At 42.3% G+C, this 21,012-nt stretch overlaps 1 protein-coding gene across 1 annotated transcript in view; it reads right to left on the bottom strand.

Moving 5' to 3' along the window:
- The window catches only part of EPHA4 (EPH receptor A4), a 231,670-nt gene that overhangs the window by 106,035 nt on the left and 104,623 nt on the right, over nucleotides 1–21,012 (bottom strand). Inside the window, exon 3 of the mRNA XM_085513542.1 lies at nucleotides 19,423–19,554. The gene's annotated coding sequence lies outside the window, so the exon portion shown is untranslated. The remainder of the gene's footprint in view (nucleotides 1–19,422; nucleotides 19,555–21,012) is intronic.

Genomic DNA, 21,012 nt, shown 5'->3' on the forward strand with positions numbered 1-21,012 from the left:
TCTCGGTACTGTTTTAATGAGAATCAAGAGTATGGCTCTTATTCAGCCAAGCACTTAGGCTTAAGTATTCACTATAAAAGCACCTTCTTGACTTTCTTGGGATTATTCGTGTGCCTGTCTTTGGCATTTAAGTACTTATTTGAACCAGAGCCCATAACATTATCTAATGAAAATAACTAAATATATTAGACACATACAAAATTTGCGATCACCATTCCTGTTGAGTTCATTTTGTAGAATGGAACCCATTTATAGAATAAAATGAGACAGGGGTTTCTATTGTTATATCATCTGAATCCAAATAAAGAGACTGAGGAGCTCCAAGTTCAGAACCATAGAAGGACTGAAGTTGGAAGAGACCTGTGGAGTTCATCCTGACCAATGCTCCAGATTCAGCAGGGACATCTAAAGCAGGATGCCCAGGAAACATGAGCACGCTTGTTATTTCAAAAGGATTTGTGAATATGATTGAGACCATCAAGATAAATATATATACACATACATACATATATATATATACACAGTCATTTTTTGAGTGAGTTAACTGATTCCATACAGCATGGGAGCCCAAGCCAAACTCGCAGAACAGAAACAGTAGTACACACTGCAGAATCAACTGTCCCCTGTCTCTGATCTGACAGCACCTGGTGATCTTAAGATGACAAAACATAAATCATCCTGGACTAAAGATTTAACAGTGCTCTGCCTGTGAAGTAATATCTCCAGCATAAGGACAAAATCTTGTCTCAATTGAAACTCTATACCTCTGTTTCAGAAAGACCATGAGGATGTGATGGAAGATAGAACTGGATCTGTTGTGCTAATGAGAATAGAAGATGCTGTGCAACTTCTTGTCCAAGTAGGCTATCATTTTGCCTGGTAAAAATGATACGTTTTTAAATGCATTATGATACCATAGAAATTCTACAGTACTTGCAAAATGTTCACGTGCAGCAGAATCAGATTATACCTGATCAGCCTACACCAGACAAAACAGCAACACAAACATCATACAAATCCCTATGCTCAATGCAGTTCCAGCAAGGTTTCTGAGAAAATAAGTGGTGACAGTAGGCTCAGCATTCACACTTTCCTTTTCTTCCCCTCTTCCAAGTGGAAGCAAGACTGACATGTGGACCTGTGTCTGAATCTGAATAATGAACACTCCCAGGTCTCCTTGGGTTCCCACACTCTCCTCATGCTTGAGACAGTCATGGAGAAGGCTTTCTGGAACACAGCAAGGACTGACCTGCATCCAGTGCGTGTTCTCAGGGAAGGATCAAATCTAGACTAGTTCCACTGGAAATCAATCACTATTCTCTTATATGTGACCAGGATGAAGCCTGTGAAATCTTTCCCTGGGAAGAACTGGCATTTTGCAATCTCAGTTCAGTCACTGTAACTTTCTTTATGTACTCTCACAGACAACTTATTTATTTATTCAATTTATGGGGACTTTCTGTGGGCATGTGTGAGTAACAGCCATAAAAATCACAGATACATTCACAATCTCTGACGGAACAGCGTTAGGGAAAGGAAATTCTTCATGTTCTGTACAATTCCTCTATGCATTAAGTTACTTTAGCAGAGCAATTGTTTTTTTCCAGCTGCACCTGTAACACAATCACTGCATTTAACCTTGGAAACGGATGCCTGAGAGCTACGCATCTCCCAGGGATAAAGAGCTGCGTCTGCTGCTTCTTCCCCACCCAAATCATAACCTTTTTATGATCAAACCTTAGGAGGTTTTTTTCTGACTTACTTCGATGGCTGCTACCCTGCCCTGGGTCAGCCAATGCTCACAGTAACAACGAGCTTTCCACTTTTCCCCCCCTCCACTGCAGAACAAATGTCCCTTCCTCACTCTGCAAAGCATTTGATTTCCCACAGAATGGTTCATTTCTGCAGAATTCTCCAGGCACACAAAACATTCTGTTCTGGTGAGCTCTGCACGTCTTATTCATGGTAATTACGCTCACATCTTTGATCTCAGATGAGATCTCTTGTGCATATTTTGTTCTATTTACGTCTTTGATCTTGTTACTTGTTTTTTCCCCCCCTTTTTTTCCTTCAGTCGCCTGTCTTTTCATTTGAAAGACATTCATCCTACATCACTTTAAAGACAAAAGGTGAAACACTAGCGCATGCATCCCAAATAACCTCACAGCATACAGTAGAACTGAGCAATTTTTTGAGCAGAGTGCATCTGGCTTTTGTCTCCCAGTTCAAATGAGCACAGCACATCATGGTACTAATGTCAGGAATGCACCAAAGCAGCTGAATGTAATATGTGGTACTGAGAAGAGTATATTAAAAAAAAGAGAGAGAGAGAAAGAAGCCCAGTTATTGCGATGACTGCAGTGACAGCAGATTACCCGGGAAGAGAGGAGACGCGGGACCCACTAGTGTGCATGACAAAATCTGCTCTCCATGGCAACAGGCGAGTGGCAGGAGGGAGAGACTGCAGGCAGCAGCTCCCATTGCAGGCAGCAACCACTGCAGGCAGTACCCACTACAGGCAGCTCCCTTACACGCAGCACCCACTGCAGGCAGCACCCAGTACAGGCAGCACCCACTGCAGGCAGCCCAGCTTCCCAGCCAGGCTTTGTAGCTGTGCCAGTGATGAAAAGCCTCAGCCTCCAAAGTGCTCTTACAGTAGACCTGTCCCACAGCAAGCATTTACAAATAAATTGAAAGGAGAAAGAAATCTTTGTGACTGCTCAGTGCTGGTACGATGAACACCAACAGCAAGACAGCTGCTGTGCCTGGCTGCTGCCAGTGCTCAGCATGTGCCAGCTCTGGCACTTGAAGCCAATGGGATATGGATTTATGATTGAGATAAAAATGTAATACTGTTTTGCTAAAGCTGGTTCTTCACAAGGCACCAAAGCAGAACTGAGAAGTTTCCAAGGCTCGGAAATCACTATAGTAAGATGACCTAAATTTTCTATAGCAGTTCATGGGAATTAAGCTGAAAAACCACATGGATCTTCAGTTATGAGGGAAACAAGTATGGATAGGCAAATGCTACCTAAAACAAGTGTCTCTAACCCCAAATTCAGTCAAAACTCACTTCTTTACTGTGAAACTGTTGACATTTATCATTCCTCTCTGCTACGTTGGCTTGGCTAAAACCACAGAGGCCTGACAGACCCAATCTAAGTGACAGAAACATGACAAGTTTGCTCTGCTCTCCTTCATCGCGCCACAGACAAAATCTTATATCAATAATAAATACAGGATCGCCACAGGAGGCTACAGGGCGGGTTAAGGATGAATGTCAGTTCCCACCTGGGAATTTACACAGATTAATCAACACTTCTGAGCCAGAATTTTTCAAGCTACAGAAAATATGTGGATGAGGGGCAAAAGAGTTCATTGAAAAAGTTTCTGAGCTCCACAGTGTAACTACCAAATCTCAGCACAATTCTCCAGCAGTCACATGTGTCCATTGCATGCTCTGTTACTGAAAAGCTCAGAAATCCGTGCTCGGTTTCCCTTGAAGCGCACAAAGTAAAGCTGTGGTAACAAAGCTACCAGTGCTATAGTCTCTGCCATGTACACGTAATTAATCTCTCTGAGATCTCAATTACCTCTGCACTTGTCCTGTCAGGAAAGTGGAGTTATTATCTCAGCGGGAAACAGTGTCACATCGCTTACTGTGTGCAGGTTCCTCTCCATGTGACTAATCCTTCACCCATGCTATAGAAGTGCAGGTCTTGGTTGTCAAAAGCCCTGTGAAAACAGCAGGCAGTGAGTGCAGCTCCCAGGTCAGCCCTAATCTGACACAGGTGGCACAGAAATATGAGCAAAGTCTGCTCTCTTGCTTTTTACTTCTATCCAGACAGTAGGAAACAGGAAAAAAAAAAATAGAAAGAAAAAGGAAAGGAAAAAAAAAAAGAAAAAAAAAAAGATAGATCTTCATTTACAGGTAAAGATGGAAGACAAAAATCCATAAGGATAGACTGAAGATGGCACTACTCTTAGAATCTTACTGTTTTGAAGCAGAAGCTCTGAATAATTTCTGTCTGTATTTGACTGTCTCAATTCCAGCAGCATAAAGAGAGCACATGTGCTTTGTGCTGGAACCCATCCTGTCCTCCTCAAAAGCAGGACTCCTGTTTCATCTCCCCATCCAAATGTGCTTCAACAATCTCCCCTTTCTTATTGAGGATAAGCACTTCCAGGCTACTCTCATTTTGTTTGAAGCAGAACCTGTGAGCATTTTGCAACCACCAACTTTCTGCTCCTCCCCCTGCTCCAGCCATACTTCCTCATCCTAAACTGCAAGTCGAGCAGCAATTACATCACTCACTAATTCAAAGATGCACAGACATCTCAGGTCTTTTGTAGCCCAACACAGTTCTCAGTGGGTGAATCCCTTCTCTTAAAATTCAAGATAAATGAAAAGAAGCCTCTGTGTGAGTAATTCTATTTAGGAGATAATCCATGCACGGGAGCTTGTAAATCTTTGTTTGATTTAAAATTACAAATCAAATAGAACAAAGAAATTTAAATCCTCCCAAATGCATTTCCACAATGCCAATAATACAGTTAACACCATCACCTTTCAGAAACTACTGCATATTCTCACTCACTGCTTGATCAGAGAAGCTTCCCCAACTCCATCCTCTTGTCCCCCTTCAATCACTAAATTGTGAAAATATAAACTGGAAAAATTGAAACGCAAGAGGTTTAAACTGAGACCACTGTCCCAAGGCAGGACCCTGCTCTGATGGACATCTGCTCAGCTCAGGGAGCTGTGCATTAGCACAGCACAGCACTACACAAAGATAAGCCATCCCCTCTTCCCTGCCCATGTGGGGCCGCTTCCCACATCCATCCCCTGTCCCACATCTCCTCTCCCAGTCAGATGGGGCAAAGCACCTCTCAGCTCCATCTGGGGCACCTATAGCAAACATACATTATACACACACATATATACTTTACATACATATATATATATATATATATACATATGTTTGTTTTCCACTGTGTGTGTGTGTGAGGAACAACGTGTTCTTCAATTTGAACATATTTTAACTTTTAACCACTGTTTCTGCTCAGGGAATACTCAGATTACTCTTAAAAATCAAAACATCTGCCTGAGTACTATAGAGGAATGTATCATCTACATTCTATATATGTTTTATCCATGTGCAGAACACTCTCATATGTTGCAAGTATCTCAACCTTGGATATAACAGATTGTGACCATGAAGCAGAACCCATCCAAAAGAAGGAGAGAATTAAAGGGAAGGGGGTGTTATTTTTTGTCTTCTCAGGAAGAGCTGTGGTCATTTCAGACAGGATGAAGAAGTTCCATCTCCTTAGTACCAAATTTTGTGATTTTTGCAGGAATATTCAGTCAAAACATTTTAGCTGCAGCGAAAGGGGTTAACAACCGTTAATGCCTTTCAGTGACAAAGATTTACTTCCCATCATTTCTTCGCTCTGAGAATCTCACGTCTTAGAAAAGTATCTTAATTTCAGATTGAACACAATGGTTCGGCACTATAATTACCCCCCTCTTCCTTCTCTTCTGGAAATAAAATTCATAATTCTTCCTGTCAGTTTTACACATTATACTCATGTCTCCAGTAGTTTTAAAGTTTCTTTTCTTTAAGGTAGTTACTGGTGGTTTAATAAAAGAGAGAAAATTAATTTCCTGTAGTTTGAATCAAAGTGCCCCGGTGTCTCGGGATGCAACGTTACAGCAAAACTGCAAAGTTAATGGAATATTAAAATCTGTCAGTCGAGCTTCTCAGGGAAAAATAGTTCCTCGTCTGAGGTCTGAGCACACGGTGGTGAAGGGGCTGTGTAAATCACCAATTAACTGCATGGAATTAGAATGCAAGAGGACCTGTCCTTTGTGCTTACAGAAATGAGAGCTGTACCACAACAAGCAAAAGATCCTTCTAATTTTGAGGTAAATAACAATTACCGACTCCTTTTAAATATCATATGGCAATAATGGTGCTCAAAACACAAACAGTTTTCCCGTGCCTTTCCTGGAGCGATTAAAATGTTGAAGGCATCACAGCGAGTCCCTGAGCTCCTTGACAGCTGTCATTGCTATTGAACACAACTATAACAGCCTGAGAGAGCTTTATTGGTACACTGCTCTGTGCCCCACAAAAGGCAGGCTCGCCATGTCACACAGGCATCTGCTGCCCCAGTTTGGAGCTTTATTCCATCCCCTCGGATGGGGCCAGTGACTTGGTGCCATGTGCGATTTCTCCCTCCTCATCAATACCATTTGGTGAGGTTTGTGCCACCCGAGCTTGAAGGTTTTGTTTCCAGGAAAATGAGCAAGGAAAATACATTTTTGCCAAGTATAATGGTCTCTTTCTGCTCCAGTCATGTGCAACAACAGAGCTGAGCGGTTTTCAATAGGGAGTGGTGTGACTTCAGTGTTTAAATATAAATGCACGGCGTTTTTATGAGGAGTGCTGTGCTCTTCCAATTTACATCTTTTTTTACGGCAGGAAGAGGGAAAAGCTTCCCTCAATGAGCAGCCTCAGTGCAGGCTGTGCAGCCAGCCCCGTGTCTGGCTGTGCCCTGCTACACGATAACGAGCCCAGCCAAGTGCTGCTCGCTCCTCACCTTCCCCAGCCCGCAGCCACCATGTCCTGGTGGCTTCTCCAATGGCCATGGGCAGGGGGGGCACTTATAAGGCTGCCTCTTTCACTCTCCCCACAGCTCCTCTGCATGTGGAGCACCATGGGGCTGTGGGGATGAGCCACAGGAAGAAGCCTGGGCACATGGTGCATGGGAGCAGAGGGAGGGAGAGCAGGACGAGGGCCAAGATTGAGCTGGGCAGAGGTGACAGAGCCCAGTGCACCAGAACCTTCTGGATGTTTGTGCTGGATGCTCCTGGAATGATAGCCAGTGGCAGGTGGATCTTTCCTCTGCTAACAGCTGCCCTCAGTGGAAAATGGACAACCAGCAAACAGCAGTGTCAGCTGCAAAGACAAGGTGACTAATGCAAACAAAAATATAGCAGTAGCTCAGAGGTCTATACATCTTTAAGCACCAAAAGCAGCTAATAGCAACCCTTACTTACATAGATCTAATAACCCAAAAAGAAATCTTAAAAACAGCACGATTCAAGCAGACATAAAAGTCATTTTTACTCTCTCAGTCCAGATAATGCACTTCTCAAATCTCTTTGCACAAAGCAATAAGCAATTCTCTTTTCTGAAGAAATCATTGCCTGAACAGCGTGCTTAAGTCGCAGAATTATGATGTCTTTTCAATGTTCTGCACCTTTAAATCTGTCAGACTACTACTATCCATTTTAGACTTATTGTGCTCATTCGTGTGTGCAGACGCACGCATTGTGTCATGAAGGCTGCAGCACATTCTTTCCTCTTTGGTGTTTCTAAATATGAGATAAAAGTTATTCAGAGTGCAATGGTGTGTTTATTCTTTATTGAAATATATAAAGCTTTACCTGCCACTGAAATGCAGTCATGTTTGAGGTGTAGTGCAAGAGCTGCTTATCAGCACAAAGGAGCACCAGCACCAGCACCAGCGCTGGTAGGGAAAGAGATTTTCTGTTGTGCGGAAGAGTTTGGGAGTTCTTCTCCTTTGTTGCTGCTGTTCTGATTAAGTGAGAAAAGCTGCATTTGTGAATGTTTTCACAGGCTGTGATTCTAGGGGAGGGAAATGATTTCTTGTTTGATACATCAGCCCTCTTCATTTTTATGTAAAACTGACAAAGCTACACATTTGCACTTCAAAAATGTCAAAAAAGCCTTGGATTCCCATTAAAGTCATGATTGTCTTTTCTTTGCCTGGTCTCCACTTTGCTAAAGTGCAGTTTTCTACACAAGAACTGTTTTACCAAAAGGGGGAAATTATCTGATCAGATTCACGTGCACAAGAAGCTCCGAGCAGTTAAAACTGCCCACCCAACAAACATGCGAGCACAGTGTCTCAGCATTCTCTCTTCCTGAGCTGGCAAGCACAGCCTGCAACTTCTTGCAAGTCGTGAGCGGTGGCTCTGAGTTTTCAGGCAGGAGATCCCTCACCCTGACGGTCAGAGCAGTTATCTCACTGCTAGGACGCACTGTCTCACATTTCCAACAGTGTCCAGCTGCACTACAAAGTTCAGCGCAATTCCAAAAGATCAGCCCCACGTTGGGTTAAGAAAAGAAAAGTGAACAGAAGTACTGTTGCATTGAAGTAACTGGCTAGCGAGTGTTCTAAATAAAGCACTGCTATCTGATGCCTGAAAACAGATTTGACTGAAAAGGTATGCTTTCAGACTAAGAAAGCAGAAAAAACTAATTAGACAAGAAGCAACCATGAACAAACATGTTAGCAGAATCAATAACTGGAACTGATCAGCTATTTCTTTAATTGTGCCAGCTGGGCTCTAGCGATGTGCTTAGAGGAGCATAATTACCCGTTTCGGTTGTACAGCAGAGCTCTTTTTCTTTTCCTATCCTTTTATTCACCCTCCTTTCTTTTATTTTACGTTAGGAGCTGGTCATATGCCATTACAGAAAGAAAAACAGGGTTGAGAAATTAGTGTAAAATGGGCCATCTTCATGCGTAAGATGATATTATATGAATAATTAGAAGTAGTCCTGAATAGTTATGCCAAATGTGACCTAATAAGAAAGGGAGGCATCAAGGAAATGTAACTAATTTCTTAATGTAAAAGGACACTGTGTGTGCTGTGTGCAAAGCAGCCCCGTAAAATAAAATAAAATAAAATAGGGACCATTCTCATTCATATTTTGATGTATGTAGTAGTGTTGGTTACCATTTACAAGGCTATGGCTGATCCAGGCAAAGTTCTGCTACCACAGCACTCAGGTCCACACTGTACAGCTGCCTGCTACTATTAGAAATGAGGACAGACATAAAACGAAGCACGGAAAGAAAAGCAAGAGCAGAGAAGAGTGAGAGAGGGGGCTCGCTCATTAATTACTAAGCAAAAAAAAAAAAATCTTCCTTGACTGATGTTTACCCGTCTTTAATTGACAGCAAAACAAAAGGATTTAATAACTTCAAGGCTCTTTATGGGCAGCTCCATGGAAAATCCATAGTGGCACAGAGGAAGCTTGGCTTTTTTGATCTATAGCAATGGCTAAATGGGTCTCCATTAGAGCAATGGCTACCCCCAAAAAGCGAAAATTAAAAAGCAAAATACACATTTAATCAGCAACAGGCTAATATATCAAAAGAGTCAGCCTGTCCCAACAAGGGGCCTGATTCGAAACACATTGACGTGAGCAGAAAAAAGATTCATGCCCCACAAAAGCTTCAGCTCAGAAACTTGTCCAAAGCTGATCTAAACCCTTTATACAGCTGAAAGCCTCAGAGAACCAAGCCTGGTCCTGTTTTCCAGGCCAGTCACCTCCCGTCAGGAGAGCGGCCCTAATTGAGGACACAACCCAGAGGCCGCGCTGTGCCGTGCTGGGGGTGTTGGGGCACACAGGCTGTGCAGTGGCCCATTGGGGCCGTGGCCTCTGGAGGCTGTGTGCGCCTTCTACTAAGCTTGAACCCTGCTCCTGAAAGGAAAAGGCCTATAGGAGCCCTGAGAGCCGAGCAGAACTGGCATCTGCCGGGTGCTGCATCCCAACGCCCACCTGCAGGCAGCACATCAGGGCTCCTCAGCAGCTCTGGGTCTGGTATTTATTCTGGGTCTCTATTTCTGTGCTTAACTTCATTTTTCCAGCTGAAGCAATCTAGCCTTATTGTGTGGCACATACGTCTTTTGATATGGAAAATAAACTTTTGTGAGGCGACATTCAAAGGGCCTGCATTTCTGTGGGCAGTCAGCGCTGGCAGGCTCAGCTCCTTGCAGCCAGCAGTAGCAGGGTTTACAGCTAACCAGAGACATTATGAAACAAAAAGGTATTCTCTGACAATGGAAGATTCTTCAATCAGGATCAGTCAATCATACTGACAAGGGAAACAATTTAAGATTACTTGGTGAGAGCATAAAAATGCATTACACTGGTTAAAGCCCCAACAACTTCAGTGCTACCTTTTAACATAAGTCTCTATATGGGTACTTAGCACTATATAGTGCGCACACAACATCACAACAGCAGGTCTGAGTTTCATCTTTTAGTCTCTCAAAAAGTAGCTAAGTTCCTGATCATTTAAGTGTTCGCTGATTATCCACTACTATATTTTGAGATAGCTGCTAAATTATCTTCTTGCTGTGGATGGCATTCATCCCATTGCAGAGTGCAGGCGATACAGAATAACAACGTTCCAAGGACTTCGTCTTCCGAAAGCCTGATTATGTCAAAACAATCTCAGAAGGAAGAAATCAAGGCACTGATTAGAGCCCTCTGGAATGCACGTTTGCATTAATGATGGTCCTGGACTGGTCACTCATCCTTAGGCTCAGCTATGGCCCATTTCCAGCCTGGAAGAGGGTGTTTGGGGCCAAGGGGAAAGGGGAGAAAGAAGTCTGCTCACTGCTCCCCATGACAAAGGTTTCCCTTTGCTCTCATCACAGAGGGTCTGACTTTGGAGATATCCCAAAGAGCAGGGCTGGAGCGGAGCTGTTTTTCAAGTAGGGAGCTGTGATGGAAGGACTTCAGCAAGAGCTGGGAACCTAAATATTTCTGAAGTACCACATTCAAGGTTCCTGGGTCTCAGAATCAGAAATAAATTCTGTCTCCGACTATGAAAATCCAGTCTGGCTTTGGAATGATCTTCAGGTACAGAGGGAGCACTTGGCCTCACACAGAGCACAAACCTGGCCCCAGCCACAGACTGCTAAACCAACCTGACAGGCCTTTACGTCTCTAAATGCCAAGGTGAGAATTTACTTTGAAAGGGGAAACATTTTAAAAACCAAAACAGCCCTGAGAACTGTTAGGCAAAGCTGTCAACGGGAAATTATTCCTTTCTGCCAGTGTATTTTTTTCCCTTCTGTAGTATGATCTGTGAGCTAAGTACAGCAGTCAATATGTAGTAATCAGGCTAATGATTGTCTAATAGCTAAATTAGGAGAGTGACTCTTAATCATGCAATACGATGCCAATAGTCTAGCACCAAAATCCAGACATGAAGCAAAACTCTTTGATTACTCCTCACATTTTTAAAGACCTAATTAACTTTTATAAGACTTCTTGATTGTTAAAATATCTTAAGTGAATGGAGGGTAATACCAAAACTCTATTGAAAGCTGCAAATGTGTTTCTTTGAGATATCACTTGCTCGGTCTACAAGGATGATACAACTCCATATAAACATATGGAACAATTAAAATTACAGTGCACAGAAATGTATTTAATATCACAAATCTTTTGATATTTATATTAATTTTCTATAAACCTAAACTCCCTAATAAATATGATTCGAATGGTCTTGCAGAAATACAATCCATTAAGCGCTATGTAATCTACTCCAGGACCATCTTGCAATCAACTGTAAGTGAATTTGTCCAGTTGAAACTCAGAGAAAAAGTAAAGGGAAAATGGAAAGAAAAAAAAAGACAGAAAGAAAGAAAAGTAAAAGTATAGACAATATAAAACATGACCAAAAAGACAAACGAGTCCCTGCAATCTCCATTCTGTGCACTAATATATTTGATTAGTCATGTACCAGTTCTATCATTCATATTAGGAAAGAGCTTCCATTAAATTAGAGTGATTTCAAATCCTTTATTACAAATCTGTTGAACTACTTCTAATTAAATAGGAATAAAGAGATTCTGATTTTAAAACAACAAAATCTCGAAATCTACTTTGTTGAAGTTACTGAAGATAGAACAGCCTGGCCTCAAACAAGATTATCATTCTTGGTGCCACACGCGCACAGAGAAATGTAGCAATATCCCACTGCCTGTGCAGTCTGCATGTTCTTGCAGACTTGCTGAAAGAAAAGCATCTCTGAAGCCAAGAGAAGTTTACCATAACGAGAAAAGGGAACAGCAATAACCTACAAAGCTATAGATTCATATAGTTCTATGCTCCCTGAAATCAGCAGGAAGACTCTCAGGTATGCAACTGAAGACCATTCTCCTTACTCAGAAATGCAATTCTTTCAGTTTCAGGAAAACTAAATGTGCGGTTCCAGCAAGTGTGATTTGGCCCATCACTGTTGGAGCAACCTCAGGCATAGCACAGCAACTGCAAAACGAAGGGAGGGAGACCTGGCATGCTTTCTCCATACTGAATGCGCTTCAGACATGTCCAGTATACTTTCCATCTTGGGGAAGCTACAAAGCACCCTTTGATTTTAAAGGAACTTTGGATTACTCTCCATCCGCCCAGATAATGAAAACAAGATCCTCAGGTACTGCAGTGTTTCAGAAATCAGATAATGAACTGAAATCATATATTTCATGGATTAGGCTCTCTCTGAATCGATTTATATTGGGTATTTTGCTGGGAGACTGACCCAGATTCCATACATTTTTTTAATTAATGGAAAATCGCTTCAGCCAATTCTCCCATTATGGATGACATATTTCATCCTTGTTCAATATTAAATCATAAGGAGAAGGTAAAAAAAGAACAGGGAGATGTAGGAGTTAGCTTTTCACTTCCCCACACTGGCTTCAGTACCTTCCTGAATGCTTGAGCCTAGACTTTATATGTGATTAGTCTGATGGGTCGCTGAATTGCCTTCAGATTACTGGATCCCAAATTCAAAAGGCTCTCTTCTATTATTGTTACTTAAAAATTCAAACCTCTATTTTCTTAACAAAGGTGCAAGTCAAAATAGAGTTTTATAACAAGTTATAATATGTTTTCTCTGGCTGCCTGCCTGCGGTTGTTTGGATAGCTGGCAGAGCGTGTATCTGACAGTCCAGGAACACGTGGATAGTTTGCCATTCCTACAGGGATCTATCTTGGGCAATAAATTTGGTCTGGATGTCTGTTAGTAGGGTATGTCAAAACTGTGCCAAAAGCACTTTTGGATGTATAATAATAATAAATGAACGTTGTACAGCATTATTAGAGGAATTCTAATACAAGTTGTCCATCATTTTGCAGTTAAGTTCTTTCCCGCGTTGCTCAATTTATGTCTCATAATAAATTAACCATATCAAGTACTTAATCCCTTAGCTTCAGAAAAATAAACAGCTGCAAGTCTAGGTAACTTCCATGCTAACAGAACAATGCCCATGTCCCTGTGTGTTCCTGCAGCACACAACTCAAACAAACACAGGTCTGGAAGCCAAGCGTGTGGCTGGAGCAGGAGAGCATCATCGGAGCTCGAGCAGCAGAGCTGCCAGCCACAAGCTCACCTGAGGTTCTGCAGAAGTCCTCAGCTGATGGCATGTAGAAAGCTCGTTCCACATTCCACCGCGCTCCATCTGCAGCAGCCAATCTAAAAGGGTTTATCTTTATATGGTTTCCCAGTCTGATGCAGAAATGTAGATAATAAATCTCAGCTGGAATAACACAACCTAATTCCTATGAGAATCATGCCAACATTTTACAATATGGCAGTCAGCATTTATAAAACAATAGCTGCTGTTCAAAGTAGACAAACGCATACGAAATGTTGCAAGATTAGTGAAAAGAAGATTGTATTTGGAAAGTGGAAAGTCATCGAAATTCAAACTTTACAAAAGGAAATCTAACATTCAGCTTTCACCAGTAGCTATAAATGGCAATATCCTATCTTATGGTCAACAGATATAAGAAACACTTTGCAGCACTACATTTGAAAATGATGGCTAAAGTACAGCAATCAAAAACTAGCCTAAGGAAAATCAAGAGCCTATTGTTTTGGGGCTGACAGAAGTAACAGGTGTACCTACTTGCCAAAAGCTGGTCTGTAAATGTACCAAACACAGACTGGAAGTGCTCAAGCCAGAACACCAACTTTCAGGCACTGAATGCCCAGAGACGGCCAGAGGGGACACACGCAGGAATGTAAGCTGGCTGAATTAGAAACCAGCAAACATTCCTTTCTCCAGCACACACAGCTCCACGGGTTGCACTCCCCCATCCTGATGAGAGCAGGTACCTTTGAGCAAAGCTGCGTGCTGCCAGCTCTCTGAACACAGCTGCAGGTGGGCAGCCACAACTGATGTGCACTGTGCGTGCCTTGTGCTCACACTATGACAGTTCTCAAGGAAAGCCTTTGGCAGAGCATCTGCACTTCAGTTGTGCAGTTTCCATCTCCAGCAACAGGATCCTAGAGTCGAGTTCCTGCCCAGCTCTGAGAAGACACAGAGTACGGCACAGCACTGCAGTGAGATGCAGCAGCACATGGCTCAGGCTGGTAAGTGCCATAGTTAGGAACTGACAAAGAACAAATGGAAATGACTGAGTGAAAATCATATTTCTCTTTTTATCTGAACAGATACATCGGTTTATTGTGCCTACAGGAGAGGCACTAAAGCTAGAGTGCTGCGGTTGAAATGTCCCTGCAGACCCTCCTGGACATCTGCTACAAAGCCATCAGTGGCAGTGAGGACTGGTCCCAAAGCAGTCCATCTTGGTTTCAAGGTTAATTGCTGTTTTTCCATGGTCACAGTATGACCAATTCCTTTCTGTGCCATCTGTATTCTGACACTGCCTTAAGGGGCCTCTGGCCATCCCAACATCCATGGCGTGAGCAGACTCTGGGGAAACCTGCCTATGCTGTAGCAACAAAGGCAGACTCTCCCAGCAAACACTGAGCAAGCCACTTCAGGAAAGCCCAGCCTGAGCAAATGCCCTCATCTGCACTAGGATTTGTGCTACGAGGGCCTAAAGTTCTTTGCACTTGTGACCCCCGAATAACTAGAGGAAGATATAAAGTAAGTCATATGCTAGCATTCACATCAACCAAGCATTCTATTGAGGATGAGGTTAAGAAGCCCCCATCCATGCACTCTCCCAGCTCCCTGGGTGTGGTGCTGCACAGATCCCTGCTGCCATCACCCATCCTCACAGCAAACTGCTCAGTTTGGGAGCAGAACTCCCCTGGGAACAGGACAGCTAGAGGTCTGAACACTATGGTAGGTGCTAAGGATTAATTCTGAAAATGTGAGCAATAAGCACCTTTCTATGTGAGCCCATCACTGTTCATTTATCTAGCTGCGTGCCAAATAATGTCCGTGGGCTCTCCTACATCTTGGTCTCTGGTTCTCTCCAGTTTGTCTGTCAGTGAATGCACACACTCACTGACAATGGGAAATGGGAAAACCTAATGCCTGGTTTATAAATCTAAAGCCTTTAAAGGCCATCTAATAGCATTACAAATTTCATAACACAATTTAATTTGCGTACATGCAACTCTTAAAAACTCTGATTTTCCTGACAACCAGAGCCGATGTGTTTTGATTCTGCTTTTATTGTGTATACTAGCTCCTATTAGTACCATCATAATACTATATACAGAACGATTAATTCATGAAGTAAAAGCTTTTCTTCCTTTCTAAAAGCCACTTAATGTAAACTGTAAACATCACGAACACTCTCATTCAGAGCGAGTCAAAGTCCTTAGCTGGGGCCAAGAGGCACAAGATGAAATGTCTGCAAACGATGACGGATGGCTTTAGGCAGGGACTGCTCAAATTTGCACTGGAACCACTTTGAGCACCTTACCAGAGAACAACAAGCTGAAAAGCATCAGCAGCCATTCCAGTTAGTCTATAACTCCTCAAGAAAGCGAGGAGTTTTCCTTACATGCAACATTTGCATTGACAGAAATAGTAAAAATCACATCTTCCCAAAGCCACTAATCCTTTGCATCATGTATGCATTCAGAATAAGCCCTGCATAAATCCTGGTAGCATTCATCACAAGTTATAACATCTGGTGTCACATTGCCTGTGAGCATGGTCAAATGTGCTGTGCTTTGAAGAATATTCAGTGTAAGAAATACTGCAAACATCACAGCACTGATTGCCCACATGTAACCAGGCATTGTCTAGAGATGCTCAGTGAGCTTGACTGCTTCAACCAAATATCAGCCATGTACATAAGAACGTGTATAACTTCAAGCATACGTGCTTCACCCCTGATTACAGCTGGGCAAGTCATAGTTTTAAGTTAAGCACATGCTTCACAGCTTTATGGAAACATGAATTTAAGGCATGAGAATTTGAGGTAGGGGTTTCTTTGTGTGTTTTGGTTTCTTTCTCACTCCTCCTGTTTGGATGGATTTCTTCAGCACTTCTATTATTTTTGACTGATTATTACCCAATTTATTTTTAATTTAATTTCATATGTGCCATATTTCCTTTCAGACAGAACACTTTCACTCTCTTTAATAGATTTCTGTCATGAAATACTGACCTATTTACCACTGGAAAGAAATAAAACATAGGATCTGGTATAACGCCTACTGAAATTGGTCTTGAACAGGTGCGGGATCTGACACACATAGAAGCCAGTAAAATGCAAACAGTGCTTAGTTATTGAGGCAAATGGCAAGCTTTAAAGCACCACCTGTGTATATTTTGCAACATATCATGAAAGTGGTGAGAACCGTCCTCATTTATTCATGCATTAACTTGTGACATTTGGCTCAGAACAAAAAGCTGTAGAAAAGGGTAAGTTATGAGACGCCAAGGAAAAATGATATGGCACACTGTAAGATGGTGCATTTTATATTTTACTGCTTGCTTCAGTGTTACGCTCAGCTGGCAGCAGGGAAAGGGTCTGCTTTTAGTTCATGTTCCTTAGAAAGAAGGAGCCTAGAATTTTTGTTCACCTAAATACTCCATAGCCTTTCATCTCTTTGTTCGAGCACATCTCCAACTGCCTTCAAGTTCTGCCATCCCCACAATGCAAACTCTTCTCCACCATCTGCCCCAAAAACTCAGCAAGAAAGGAATCTACACTGTCCAACAACCCAGCATGAGTCAAACCCATTCAAATGTGATATCATGGCTCTGAGTCAACAAGGCAGACCTGGGACAGTGCATGCCATGCCAAGAGGCAGCCCATCCATAGCTACAGCCGTGGCCCCACACCTCCATTTGTGCCACAAGTGGCTGCGAGAGTCACTCCTGTGACAGAATTTTATAGCACCAAGCTTTATTTTCTGTTTGTATTTAGCCTGTTTTAATAGCTACAGAGCCACATTAACATAAGAAATTGCAATGTTGCTTTGCTATTTACTTCAATATATTTACCAGTAAAATCTGACAGCTGACAGCTTGTGAATGTGATGCTAATGTAATCATTACATTTACACTGGATGCAACCCACAACTTTCTGAAATTGTGCAATAATATTTTCAGACTTAAATGATGTTTTAGGAATAAAGACATAAGTATTTGTTTATGAGCAATCTATCTTGAATATGTTCATTAGTAAATATTCCTGAAGGCCTCCAATAAGAGTTATTAGATATTAATTATAAGAGAAACAGCTAATTTGTCAGCCCAAGTGGTTATCACATAAACCCTGGCTGAAACAGCACCTAAATGAAACAAATATAAACCTGCCACAAAGATGTGAACACACTGTCCCAAAAGGCAAAAGCACTTAACTTGTGTAATTGTCAGTAGGGTCAAGAAAAGCAGTTCTGAGATCCAGTTTTCAACACCAGATTACACAGCATGTCCAAACAAAGCAAATTAAATTAGGCTGCATCTAAATTAGACTTCTTCCAGTGGCAAGAATACTCTACATCACAGAAACATTGATCTGAGGAAGCAGCAGCTACCAAGAATGACAACAGAGCCAAGAGGAGACTTTAGAAAGGCAGCCTCAAATCCAATCCGTTTCCCCTATCCTCAAGAAAAGCTCATGTGCAGCGGGCTCTGTTGAGTGCTAAGGACGCTGACAAACCCCACTGTCCTTGTAATACTCCAGTGTTTTCATGAAGAGCTCCCTGTTATAGTCCTATTCTGTTCAGATCAGCTTTTTGACATAAACAAAATCACTGTATTACCTTATTTATTTACAGACTACTTGAGCAGAACTTTATATTCTAAAAACATCTCCAGTGCCTCAGCGTAATAAACCCTAACAGGAAGAGATCAATGTCAGTTTATACACTTCTCATTAAAGCATTCGAACAAAAAGAAAAGCCTTTAAAGGTGTCTTTGCTGTTGAGCTTATTTTAGGATATAAAAAGCTGACCCAGAAGGCTTAAGTTTGAAGTTTTCCCTGCTCCAGCTCTTCAAGACCTCTTTGTACATCACTTACAAGTAGTGAGGGGCAGGGAAGGGGGGGAAGCACTTATCCCCAGGGACACTCCCAATCTCTTTTAAGTCTGCGCTCCTCTGAGTTGTGTCTCCAGCACCCATTGACTTCAGCAGGAATTGGAGGCTGACAGTGAAGAATAGGGCCTGGGACGGACCTTATCGGGAGAGGATGGGGCTGGTCTGAGAAGTGCTTGTTTCGCCTGATGAATGTCAGAATGTACTTCTCTACAGCTTGCAGCAGATGTCCAAATCCAGTCTGCCAACCATCCATACATTCTAGCCAGTGACTCTGCAGTGACTGCACACAGCAGGAGGTGCCACTGGCCTGGGAGCCAGTTGCTGAGTGGTAAAGTAGAATGGGGACTGCATGTTTGGAACCTACGTTCTCTGTTTGTGGTAGAGGAAAGATTCTGCTGCTTACTCAGAAACAATGTTATGGAAGAGAAACACTATAACCAATTCTTCAGCCTCTGCATTGTCACAATAAATCAAACCTTTCTTCACAAATCCACATTCTAAAAACAAAACCCAAACCAACAACCTATTTGAAATGGTACCGAGCATGGCAGCAGGCTGGAGCTGAAACGTATTTCTGAAATTTGCCACATACTGGAGGAAATCACAATATACTAAACAGTAGACTATGAATGTTGCAGAATTATTTTACTTCTATTTTTTTTTACTTATTTAATGGGGAAGAGGCTGAGGTAAGAGCAGTATCCAAGATGGTCAACCATAGATTTGAATGAAGCAGGCAACTAGGTCCAGGCTGGATGACAAACACAGCTTGCTGCACCAATCCTACTCAACAGCTGTACCCTTGCTGGGCAGAAACACCCCTGTATCTGCTCCGTTTTGAACAAGTGACCACCCTGCCATCCTGCCAGGAAGAGCCACAGGCATTGGCTGCTGCACTCAAACAATTTCATCTTCATCTGCCTTCACCCTGAATCTGCAGTGTCCCTCAAGGCAGCACAAAGCTCCTCTCCACAGCCCTATCAGTGCTTCCTCCAGGAAGGCTGAACTGCACCTTAACTTAGTAAGCAAGCCACAGTCAATGAAAGAACATTTCTCCTGGGTTAATGGATGCTTTACACCTAAAAAGTTTTGTTTGGATTTTCTGGTAAGGTTCTGTAGGTAAACTGCATTATGTAGAATTACATCTCATCAGGCATGATATGAAAGCAAGACATATCAGGTAAGCATATCTCAGAAAATGTGCCCAGTTTTTCCCTGAAATGAATATATTTTTTGTTGATGAAAGCTTCATCTTATTAACATCCTCTTTCAAGTGTTCACCTTCTATAAATAATATAGATAAGGAAACAGCTACTCACAATTAAACAGCCAGCAGTCTGCTAAGTGTTGTATAACTGTGGTAACGTCTCGGTGACCAGGACACGTTGTTCTTGGCACACCAAGCCTGTAGCAAAGGTAGATCCCCACAGCTGGGAGCAGGAGGGCAGAGCCTGCAGGAAAGAACATTTAGCATGGGTAGAAAGGTGCAAACATGTCTGTGTGCTAAACATTATGGAACATCTACCAGGATTCAGCACATTAGCACAGACTGAATAAAATGACTAAAAATGAATGTGCAGTAAATGGTTTGCCTTTCTTCCTCTGGCAACAGTCTGCTTTTATTGAGTATGGAGCTTCGCCTAGCTAATTGTCTGGATACAGAAAAGTTAGGCATTATTGGAAAGTTAATGTGAACATCCAGTAACAGCTCAGATTTCTTCTCCAGAATCAAAACAGAGCCCTTTCGTAGTAGAAAAAAAAAAATCCTTTTCATCCAAAAATAGGTTAAAATCATCCAGGAGAAGCACAGCTGAACAAAAGGTCGGTCCTAGCTCAGCTCTGTCACTCCTCTTCAGTATCACAAAGAAAGAAGTGACAAACGTGTGAAAAGCACAAAGGCACCAGAAACCCTGGCAGAAAGGTGCAGCCAGCTGCTGGCAGCGCAGGGCTGGGCTCAGGGGTGGCACAGCACAGGGCCACGCTGCTCGATGCTCTGTGGGCTTCAGACAGCACTGGGCACAATGCATTGTGCCCTCCCCAAGTCTATGTCTTGCAACCACCATTTGTTAGCATCTAAGTCATGAGAAAACATCACTGAGTAACTCGGACTAATGTAGGAGAAATGACAAACTGTTCTTTGTTAAGATTATCTGCATTATTAATGAAATGATGGCTGGGCTGTTCAGCATAGAAAGGAGGCAACAAGGTGCAAGGGGGTCAGTTATCAGTATTGTGTGTATCTGGGGGAGGTTGGTTCTGGAAGAATCAGAGGGAGAAGATAAAAATTAAATTACAAAATCTATAAAACTTCTACTTATTTGTCATTTCACTTTGTTCCAAGGAGTTATATTTATAATAATGAATTTATTAGGCACATTTGAAAATGGCAGCAGCAATCTCAAACACTACAGCATCTCACACACTACACTAACATTACTTTCAGCTATAAGACGCATCCTGTTGAACGTTTACCCACCAAGTTATCAGTATGAAGACACTAGGAAGGGGAAGATAATGCTGAACTGGGACATGCTGGAAAAGAGTTTAAACATCTCTGAATTTCCTTAACATTGTTTCTGCACCAGACCCTTATGAATAACATTTTTCCGGATGGAATTGCACTTTGTAAATCATGCCCAGTGTCATTCTGGATTTAAGATAACTTTTGCTTCTGCAGACCTAAATGCTCAGTATTAATGGTGATAAACTATGCTGTAAGTGCACAACACCTCCAACCAGGAGGGGACAGGGCAGATCTTCAGGCCAAGGGTACCTCTGGCCACCAGGTTGCTGCAGAGCAATGCTGGAGAAAATGTTCAGAAACAGTGTGAAGGATGCTGGGGAGAGTTGATCAGCAGGACAGGTAGAGAATAGTTTGTCCCTGCTTAGCAGCTGTGGAGACTGACATG

Source organism: Coturnix japonica, chromosome 12, assembly GCF_054131305.1.
Source record: "Coturnix japonica strain WE chromosome 12, WE-NBRP24, whole genome shotgun sequence".
NCBI lineage: Eukaryota > Metazoa > Chordata > Aves > Galliformes > Phasianidae > Coturnix > Coturnix japonica.